We start from the raw sequence: 11,478 nt of genomic DNA, 5'->3' as shown, positions 1-11,478 counted from the left end.
TGCACCACCAAGGAAGTCCCAAGATTCATTTTCTTCTGTTCCACTGCATATACACTTGTATACACTTGACATTCAGTATCTACCCATTGATTGAGAATATTCTACAAATTGAAGAATACATTCATACTACTTTTCCAAAGTTTCATGTACTCGTATCACCATTTGCATGGTTAGTAAATTCAGGGGTTTTCACATAAATACGTTTAACATCCGTTCTTCATGGAAAAAACAGACAGCAGGTCTCTGTGGTCTTACCCCTTGTTACGGAACATCTTAGTAACCACCAATCTGCTCGAAACAAATTCAGCTCCTAAATGTGAATCATTGCAACCAGGTAGATAGAAGGAGCTCAGCGAGTCTCCATCAGACCATCTGGCCCCCAGAGGACACTTGGCAATGTCGGAAGACACTTTTGGTTGTCATGACTTGGAGGGGTGTGCTACTGGCAGGCACTAGGTAGAGACCAGGGACACTGCGAAATATGCTACACTACACAGGACAGCGTGACAATAAAGAATTACCCACCCCCAAATATTAATAGTACCAGGGCAGAGAAACCCTGCTCTAAAGTAACACCTGCCCAGTTTGGATACCTCTTAGGACACTGCCTGTCAGCAATACAGTAAGTTGAATGACTCCACATGTTTCTCTATGTAACCAACTCACTGAACATACACCAGCAACAACAACGGTGGCAAAAACAGTGAAGGCTTATGAGTGGGGTTAACAGGAGGCCTCAGATGGCCCCTGGTGAGTCCCAGCTACTCCTAAGGTGTCGGAAAGATTCCTTTGACACCCTCCCCCCACCCCGCTCCTGATTTCACCTGCCTTAATTCAAGCATCAGCTAAGTCCTGTGCACTACTTGTCTCCTTCACAATTTCTCTGATATAATCCCTGACTTTTCTAGTCCTACTGTCCCAGATATCTCTAACTTAGGCCCGTCAGTATCTGTTGAAACCTCTGACAATTTCCAAGTGGCCTCTTCTCTCAGAATTCCACCCTGTCCATCACTCATATTTGGCTAGCTCAACAAGTAAGAGGTGGTGCCTAACGTGAGTGAAACTCTAAGCTCAGTCCACAAGGTGCAGGCCTCCCAGGAGTGCGTAAGGAGGCAACAAGAGAACGGATATAAAACGCCCGGCGCAGTCCCCCTGAGCGCCCGACAAATACCAGCTAGCGTGGCTGTTATCAACGGACACCAAGCTGACCACATGCTTCCACTGTCTCTGGGAGAACAACACATGGGGCGAATCGGTTTCCTACTGCTGCTGTAACAAACTGCCACAAACCAGGTGGCCTAAAACAACACACATTTATTACCTCACAGTTCCGGAGGTCAGAAGTCAAAAATCAGTTTCATTCTGCCAAAATCAAGGTGTCAGCAGGGCCGTGTTCCATCTGCAAGCTCTGGAAAAATACACCTCCTTGGCTCTCGCAGCTTCCAGAAACTGCCTGCATTCCTCAGCTCGTGGCCACATGACTCCAACATCTGACTCTGCTGGCACATCTTCTTCTCTGACTCTGACCCTCCTGCTGCCCTCTTGTAAGGATTCTGCTGATGACACTGAGCCCACCCAAATAATCCAGGATGATCACCTCATTTAAAGACTCTTAACTTAATCCCACCTACAAATGCCATTTGTGTTGGAAGGTAACTTACTAACAGGTTTAGGAGACTAGGACATGGCCATCTTTGGAGGGCCATTATTCTGTCGGGGCGGCGGGGGGGAGGTGTCTGTTAAATATCAAACAACAGTGAATATAAGATAAAAGTAACCAGTGGGTATAACACAGTACAAGGGGCACACAGTTACCTAGCCAAGGGAAGGAAGGTCAGGTTAGGTAGTGGATTTGGGCTCAACTCCGGAGTCAGACAGACGCCTCCTCGTTGGCTCTGGGAAGCGAGGTTACTAAGTCAACCCTCTTGGCCTCAGCTCCACCACCTGTCCACCTACAACTCATGCAGCCCTCGTGGGCTTTCACGGAGAGCATTCACCAAGTGCCTAGAGTGCCTGGCAAACGATAAGCACTCCACGTGGTCCTAAGACCCAAGGGATCCCAGCGGGGAGAACAGGAGGCAGGAACAGCACGGTGAGGCCTCAGGGAAGAGGACACGGGCACGTGTGAGTGCCATGGAGGCAGGGACCTGTCTGCTGGCGGTCACCACTGGAGTCCTGAACCCGGAAGCGTGCCTGAGATGGAGAGGCTGTGCAACAGTTACTGAATGAATGAATGGGTGATTGAATGAACAAATGAACAGAAGCAGTATGCTTAAACTGAGTAGGGACTGGGCAATGGGGTGGCGTACGGGACAGAGCACTGCATCAGGGTCAGAAGACTCAGCTCAAGTCCCTGTCCTTCCCACAGCCGGTGGGGCACACGCCTTGGCTACAGCCCTCAGATACAAGATGAGGGGTTTGAAGGAAGAGGCCCTGGCTCCTCCAAGAACAAAGCTGGAGGATTCAAGTCACGCGTGGTCTTGCCCGAGCCTGACCTGCCGCACACGAAGACTCGGGGTCAGTCAAACTGAACGGTTCGCTCTCTTATTCCAAACGCACCCAGCACTTCCTCTTCCGCAGCACTTTCCTCACATTCCCCCTTCTCAGCCCCAGCACTGAGAAAGCACGAGAAACGCTCGACCTAGGAGAAGATGGACAAGGATACAGAACCCCCAGGCTCGAGTGAGCCCTCCTCCTTTCTCTGAAGCCATCACCACATGAAAATGGTGCCTGGCGACCATCACTGTCTCCATTTTATGTGTCTCCCATCTCCCAGACAAACTTGGTCTCCATCCACCATCCCAGCACACAGGAGGCCAAGAATCTATAACTATTACTTCATTTTACTGGATTTGAATGGGAATAACTGAACTCAGGAAAACTTAGCTCTGCTTTTATGCCATCAGATTAATTTTACTGAATTTACTGGAAAGGCAGCCAATTAGCAAAAGGACCCAGGCTAGAAGCAGCTCACCGGGCTCACCCGGTGACCTTTAACATGTCACTTGACCCAACGGTTTATGCACTAGAACCTACCAGAGGTGAAACACAGTTTCCACTTCCAAAATCAGAGCAAAAGGGAAGAAAAGGAAACTTAGAGATTTCCAAGCATCCGGGAGCTATTTTTGGAAATGAATGACTTTTCCATTCACTCCTCTTAAAAAAAAAAAAAAGAGAGAGAGAAATGAAAGATATTAGATGCAGAACAAACCAAGAAGTGGTTGTTGATCATCTAAATGGAAGAAGATTCTTACAGAAGCCCACTCCTTATAGCCTGAAAAACAAGACACTCCCCCATGTATACAGAGACTACCTATAATCTTAAAGAATGAAAAATGGAAAAATCATTATTTGCTTATCAGAAAGTTTATATAATCCCAAAATAGACTCTGCGGGGTAAATATAGTAAGCCTCCTATTAATTAACACCGAATAAAGGTTCCAAAAAGGTAGCAATGATGCCATCTGGCCCTGTTATGTGAGGCTCCAACCTGGCAAATTCCGGAACCATGCATTGTTTTCTCCTTAAAGCAACAGCCTGTTCAAAAGACTTTTAATATATCACAGAATTTCTCCATGTGGCACAGGTCAAACCCCATCTCGTGAACAAATGGATCCCTAAAAGCTTTTGTCATGATATAATTTGGGCCTCCCACCATCATCCTGATCATTTAATACTCTGCTTTGATCTCAAATGTGACACGGTCCACCACTCAGACTGCTCGAGGTTGGCATTTCCAGTAACGTACAACCCCAACTGAGCTATCGGAAACAGAACACTAAGTTTCAACAGGTCAGTCCACCTATAGGTTAATATCAATACAACCCTGCAAGAAGCAGACATATACATGTCAAAGGCACTGAATTTTTCCAAAAGAGGCAAAAAAGTTCTTCCCATATTATCCACCTAAATGGTAAATTCCTTTTTATAAAGTGGCCATTGAACTCTGAGTTGATGTATGTGGAACACATACGTATCACTAATGTAAACCACATACAACTCACCCACAGAAACTACCAGTCACAAAAATGGTGAATTAACCTTATTTTTAATCTTATTTGTTTATTTATTTAGCCGCACCATGCAGCACGTGGGATTCTTAGTTCCCTGACCAGGGATCAAATCTGGCCCCCTACATTGGGAGCGAGGAGTCTTAATCACTGGACCACCAGGGAAGTCCCAACGTTATATTTTTTAACAAAGTTTTTGGGTATGATTCCCAGAAAACTAACCACGAAAATTATATGCACAGTACTGATCTGCAGACATAGTGAATTTAAACCTAAGTGGGTTCATACTCCAACTAAAGAAATTCCATTTTGAAAATATTGAGATTTTTTTTTACACATCTGTAGCCACATCTGTAAAGATGTCTCCTCACGTTTGCAACTTCTTTGTTGTAGCTTGAAAAAGAAAGTACAGCTACAATAATTCACCAACACACCCTGAGCTGGTAAGACCCAATGTTGTTAAATACAACATTGAATGGAATTACTATAAAACCCTAGAAGAGTTTGTTTACAAACCTTGGCCCTCGGTGACCTTGCTTACAGCAGCATATTTTATGCTATTAGGTTTAATAAATTATATAGGAAATGATGTTTTCAGTCGGCAACAATTTTCGCCTAACCGACTACATTCATCTATTCCTCCATAATTTAATTTTCTTTAAAAACCTATTTCTTTGCCTCTCCTGATAGTTCTCCATTTGGAAGCTGCTTGGGGAAAGTCCTCACGTTTTTTTTTTTTCTTTTGCGGTACACAGGCCTCTCAATATTGTGGCCTCTCCCGTTGCAGAGCACAGGCTCAGCAGCCATGGCTCACTGGCCCAGCCGCTCCACGGCATGTGGGATCCTCCCGTACCTGGGCATGAACCCATGTCCCCTGCATCGGCAGGCAGACTCTCAACCACTGCGCCACCAGGGAAGCCCGAAAGTCCTCATTTTTTGAATACCGTTTTCCAGTCATGTGAATCGAATGCAACTCAAAAAGGGTGTTAACTGTCAGATGCACGTGGAGAAAATGCTGTGCTCTGACACACGGTTTTTTCCATATCATAAAAATCAATTACAACTTTACAGGATAACCGGTCACCTATAAAAATGGGCAGGGTTCTGTTGTGAAAGAAGAAGAATGACTATTACAGCATTTACACCCCTCTGTAGACTCCACTTAAATGTCTGTGGCTCGCTGAGCATTGCATACATATTTCGGGCAAGGTACTATGGGAGCTGAAGTGCAAGCTGTCCCCTGCTGAAATTTCACTCCCTATAAAAACAGTGTCTCATAAAAGTGTACACATTTTTACTTTACAAAAAAATGTAAAATGTCCACTTTTGTTCACTCCACCGACAATTTTAGCATTAGAAACAGGGCTTTTTAAAAACCTGTAACATAAGTGATGTATAAAATGTCATTCAATAACACAGATTTCTGGAAAGAGGAACATAGGAAATGTGTATGAAATACATGGAAAGGAAGATTCTGCAAGCTGTCTTCTGTGGGGTCTGCTCACCTATGGCCTGGGTTGTACCATTAAAATGGAAACTCTTACATTTATACTTTTCATCATGAATCCACACTGCAATGTAACCACAACTGTTTCATATTACCCTCATAAAATGAGTCTTTGCCTTTTCTAAGCAAAACAGTATTTTTTAATTGGTTCATTTTCCAGTTGTTTGGATTTTTAACAGACACACAGCATAAAAGGGCACCACATTCCAAGCAGTTCTACCAACTCCAGAACCATCCAAGGCTTGATCAGACAGCTGTGGCTCTAGCCTTTGGTTAAAATTATAATATGATCTCACCTGATTTTCAAAATAACTATGCATCTTTTTAAGCCAATAAACTGTGCTATAATCTCTCTAAGTTTCTGAGTCCAGAAGCTTGCCATGTTCAAAGAGAATGTTAGGGAACCATGATCCTTTTGCCTTTCTTTGTTTTTCCCTATCTGAACCCATGCAGCGCTGCCTTTCCAGTGCAGGTAGGAGGAAGCAGGAGCCTCTCACCACGCTGGGCCTTTTCAACTCTCAAAATCACTGGGAAGCTTGCAGTATTTCCTTTCTGGCACTCAGGCCCAGTGTGGAAAGAAGTTGCTCCAGACAGGACAAGATATCAGATCATCACTGTAATCCCTTGGTTTCAACAGAATTCCAGCTCCACAAAAAAATGCCTCTCCCCAAAAGCAGCTGAACCACTGAAACCAACAGACAATCGAACAAAAAGTTAACGAAGAAGTCATTACATGAACTTAATTAATCGTAATCCGGTGGTGCTTTTAGAAGCATCCGTTTTTCACTCCGTAGGATTTATTTACGTGAATAATAAGACAATTTAATGCTCTACTCGGATCTTGCACAAAAAGGAAACCTAAAATTCAACTCTTGTGTTCCCGTTATTCCAAAAGCATATGGGTCTAATCATAGCCCATTCTGACCGCAGTACACAGGCTTTTTCAATCAGATTTTTAACTCAATTTTTAAGGCGCTAAAGAGTAACCGTCACAAGTTTGATGGTTACTCCAAAGAATCGGGAATCCCTGAAGTGTCCCATCTGGCACAGTCTTCCAATGGAAACTAGGTTCAGCCCGCCAGACAAGGAGCCCACACCACGAGGCTGGGGCGCACGTTTGTGCTCCAAGATGACAGCTCATCTGGCCACCGCGAGGTCGGGGGCGCCTGTAGGGCCACAGCCTGGGGACGGTGGGCCGCGGAGGCCCGACAGGGATGGACGAGACCGCGGAGGAAAAAGGAAGAGAGGGCCATCCGTCAGCCCCTGGAGAGGAAATTCCAGACGCCCAGCTCCCAGGCTTCGGTGAGCGGGTGACGTGAGGGAACCAAGTCAGAGTGTCCGCCCCGCGGTGGAGGCCGGGGATTCCGCACTCCTGGGGCTCGAGGCCGGGAGAGGGGGAGCCTCGACCCTCGGCCAGGGGTCCGGGGATGGGGGCGCCCGGATCGTCGCCGGGCGCGGAGGACTCACGATCTTCGCCCACACGCGGAGGACTCACGATCTTCGCCCACACCCGGAGGCCTCCCGGATCCTCGATCCTCTCCCTGGGCCCAAGGTATGGGGCGCCCTAATCCTGGTCGGGGTCCGCGCCCCCCTTACCGGTCGCGGGGGTCGATCCACGACGTCTGGCGCGTGTTGTGGTCGATGTAGAAGACGCGGCCGTCGTAGTCGCGCGCCTCCTCCCTGCGGGTGGGCAGCGGCAGCTCGGCGCTCTCCCGGGCCCATGTGGGTGGCGGCGCGGAGGGTGCCGGGGTCGCGGGGGCCGCGACTGGGGCGCGAGCTGCGGCGTCTCCCGGGGGGGCTGCGCGGGCTGAGGCGGCCCCCGCCGGGCCTCGCGCGGCTGTCCCGGCCGCCGCCGCTCAGCCACCGCATGACGGCGCGGGCCCCGCCGCCGCCCGGCCGCCCCATGCGCGCCGCCTCCTCCGCCAGCACCCGCGCACCGGCGTGCGCCTGCCGCCCGTCTGCCGCCTGGCTCACTCGAGTCGCCGCCGCTCGTGGAGTCACAGCCCCAGAGCTGCCGCAGTCGCTACCGGCGGCCCCTCACACCCCGCCAACCCCGCTCAGTGTTCTTCCGTCTTCCGCTCCTACTCCGCGCGCTCCTCCCTCTTCTCTCCCGCTCCATCACCTCTTTGGGCCTCGCCGGGAAACCGCATGGGAGCCAGGATGGGCGCCTCCGCGTCCGTCCGCCCCCGGGCCACATTGGAGAGGAAGGAGGGCCGGGAGGACGGCGCCCCACCCGAGCTGCAGGCGCGGCCTGCCGGGGGCTGACTCTTGAGGCCCAAACAACTCCCGGGGGAGAGGGCAGTCACCTCACTGCACCCATTCTCAGGCCTTGCGTGTCTGTGGTCCTCCTCTCTGCCCACTTGGTGGGGGAGGGGAGCTGCGCCCTGGGTCTCCCGAATACCCAGGATGGTCCCGCGAGGGTGGGTAAGTCCCCAGAAGGGAGGCCGAGGAGGCTCTGTAGCTGGAGGAGGAACCCGAGGCCGGTCCTCTTGGGTGGGACCTGGAGGACACACGTGGAAGTGGGGAGCTGGGCAGGTGGGCACTTCTCATGCCTGCCAGGAGAGCCCCAGCAGGGCTGATCCGAAGTCCCCACTCTGGGCCCTCTGCCCTGCCCTGCTCTGAGCTCTTGCATCTTCCAGTTTGGAAGATCCAATAGTGTGAGTGGAGACCCAAATAGGCCACTGCTCGGGCGGAAGCCAGGTCAGCTCCTAAAACATGAAACCTCTATGGTAATTGGTAATTATGTTCCACTCACATCTCATAGCTGGAGAAACTGAAGTCCAAAGATGGGGCTCTCTCTTCCTCCAAATCTCCCAGCTACTACTTCGTGCTCCAGATCCCTTGGCCACAAGACTTAATGCCGGGAAATGCAGGAAAGTATCAGGGAGGTTTTAAAACACTGTTACAGTGATACAAAAAGATCTGATAAAAACCCTAACAGCAATCCATATCTAGCTACATAGGGGAAGAGACTAGAGGAAAACCTCCCCAAATGCTCACAGCCGTTTGCATTCCTTCAGTGGGATGATTTTTTTTAATTATCGTATTTACTGTCTAAATTGTTTGTAAAAGGGTTATATTACTTTTATAAGGGGAAAAGTTGTTTTAAAAAAGAATGTGAAGGCATGGAGACTGTAATTGGGACATATCCGAGGGAGGCCTTTCCTCCTCTTCTCCCACCACAACGCAGAAACTTCCTTGCTCCCCAAGAATCTAGCCCCACCCGAACATCATATGCCGGAAATTCCACCACAGGAGTCCTTTTAGTTACACATGCACAGTTATTAAATGTCCAGGGAAAAGGGATGGAGCGTATCAAAAAAGCAAATACTTTGTGATCTTGCATGTTCCAGAGAATGCCCATGTGCTGAGTGTCCCTACCCTGACATCTTCCCTTCTGATCGGCATGCTTTACTACCAAGGAGGCTGCCACTGCCTTGTCCCTCCCTCACGGCCCACGCTGCAGTCACCTTACCACCCAACATGGCTGGGCTGAAGCTGCAATCCCGCCCTCCCTGCCAGGCATCGTGTCCTTTCAGAATTTCGCAAATCTGGGCGCTATCACTAAAAATTATCCTGAATGGGGCTGGAGCGCATTGGAGTGACGCCAACCTCAACAGAGAGAGAGAACAGCCACACACATCAAAGGACTCACAGAAGGAAAGGCAAGATGAAAAAGTATCAGATAAAGAATAAGGGGTGGGGGAAGCTACACCCCATGAGGAGCTAAGAGGCAAGTGCTGATGGGCCTTTCCCTGAGGATGAGATCTTCTGGACTCCTCAGACTGGCTGCAGACCCACCATATGCAGGCACTGTGCTGGGCGTTGCGATGCTGCAGAGAACAGGAAAGAGTCTGTGCACCCCCAGCCCGCAAGTCGGGGACTAAACTAAGAATAGGCATTTAGGACTGTGGCCTGTCTACAGACCAAGCCAGGGTGCCAGTTCAGACTGGGAACTCAGGGGAGGCCTTGTGAGACTGAAAGGAAGATGGCTTGGATGAGGAAGCTGAGGCTCCGGTCCTTAGATTCTCGAGTCCTGAGCCCTTGCCCCTTGGCACATGTAGCCGCAGTCCTCAAATACTTGCTGATTTACTAGCAGATACGGCGCCTCAGCCAGATCTCCCTGGCTGGGGCGCACACCCTTCTCAGAGGATTACCCTTGGCTGACAGATGTCTGAGAGGTGATACTCCCCACCCCCCCACCCCCCCACCCCCGGTCCCAGGACTGCTCCTGCAGTATGACAGACCAGGCCCCTGGCCTTGGTGGGACAAAGTGTAGTGCACCTCACCCTCCAGGGCCCCCACTTGGGCTACCATGGCTTTGCTAGCTCCTTTCCTCTCTAGCCTGCCTCCCCTACCCCCATGCATCACTTGCATGAGAACTACCCCTCCTTGAGCACTGCTTCTAGGGAGCCTGAACCCAGAGAGTCTGCTGTGCTTATTCTTCCAAGCACTTAGCAAATATAAACCGTTTGACCATCGTGAAGACATCTACACATAGTCCTAACTTCATTTGCACATTAACAGAGGAGAATTGGGAAGAAATGTCACACGGCGTGCCAGTGGAGACAGATGGAAGCCCCTCACTGAAAAGGCTTTATCCACAGGCCCACCCACGGCCCCTGGACCTCTCTGAGTCAGAGAAGTGAAGCAGGCCAGCCGCATTTGTCTTCCTAAAATGAGCCAACAAAAGGAAGAGACCAGAACTTGGGATGACCGAGGCCTCCATCTTCCCTTGTAATGTTTGCCCTAGGCAGAAACTGATGGTCCCTAAAGACCTGTGCGGGGCATTGGGATGGTAAAGAAGTTGGTGGGGGGAGTGAGGGGAATCTTGCCTCCCCAGCTTTGCCATATATTGGGAAGTCTTGTGTGCGTGTGTTAATTGTTAGGGAGAATAAAGCCTGTCTTTCTCACAGTCAAGTGGGGCTTTCCATGTTGGACTGAAAAACACAAGCATACACAAAGCACTGCAGGGAAAGGAGGCTTTCGTCTGAGCCAAAAGCACAATTATGCATTCTTTATTGCCTCCATGTTCATACCACAGCCTTGCCAACAAGGAAAAGTACAAACATTGTAGCGACCTCTCCTGGCGCCAAGATTTCTGATGGAAAAACAGCTCAGGAAAAATCCACTTAGGCCCTGGGTACTGGAGATGCAAATATTGATACTTGTTCTCCTTGCAGACCCTTTGGGGAACCCCCTTGCGCAAACTGTTAAAATGCCCTCACGTGGAGCTTGCAGAATATTTTCTTTAAAATGCTTCTTAAGGAGTAAATCCAACACACTCCTTGCAGGCCAGGCAAGCATGCCCAGAGTTTGAAGATTTTTACTCGGATTCCGCCTTCTCTTCCCAAAGGATAACCTTGAGTTATCAAGGAAGGTACAAAATTGCCTCTATCCACATTCAATACTTGGGAAGCTTCTGGAAAAGGGAGCACCGGGAGGGCTGCAATCGTCATGTCGAAAATAAGAGAAATAAATACTGCTGGAGATGTCTTGCCTGCCTAACCTGAGACCTCTCCTGTGGCTCAGGAACTAAAAGCGGGAGAGTGGGGTTGTTCCCTGCGGTTATTTTTCCTGACTTTAAGTCTTCAACTTTAGACACTTATTTGACTTGTGATTGGAAACGCCCTTGTTTGGATTTTGAGTGTGGACGGGGAGCCTGGGAACATTTTTCTCAAATGGGACTTCCTTGATTTGGGTAGATTTGTGCAGTTTTGAGATGAGGTTTTTCTCATGTCCTGATTTTCCATTCCAAAGAGATGCAGAGTATTCTGATAGAGTCAGCTGTGTGAATAAACCAGGCCGTCTGTTTGGCCATTTTAGTGCTTTATTCTGCTGTGTGTTGGCTTCTTCGCGTACAGCAATGCCCTTGGCATTGGTTCATGGCTGTCATGTTGTAGGCGGACTCGGCATTTGTACCTGGGTTATTAAACTTCAGTTTTAAGAAACAAAAAAGTA

The sequence above is a fragment of the Globicephala melas genome, chromosome Y (assembly GCF_963455315.2).
Source record: "Globicephala melas chromosome Y, mGloMel1.2, whole genome shotgun sequence".
In the NCBI taxonomy this organism is placed as follows: domain Eukaryota; kingdom Metazoa; phylum Chordata; class Mammalia; order Artiodactyla; family Delphinidae; genus Globicephala; species Globicephala melas.
Note: the sequence above shows the minus strand (reverse complement) of the source record.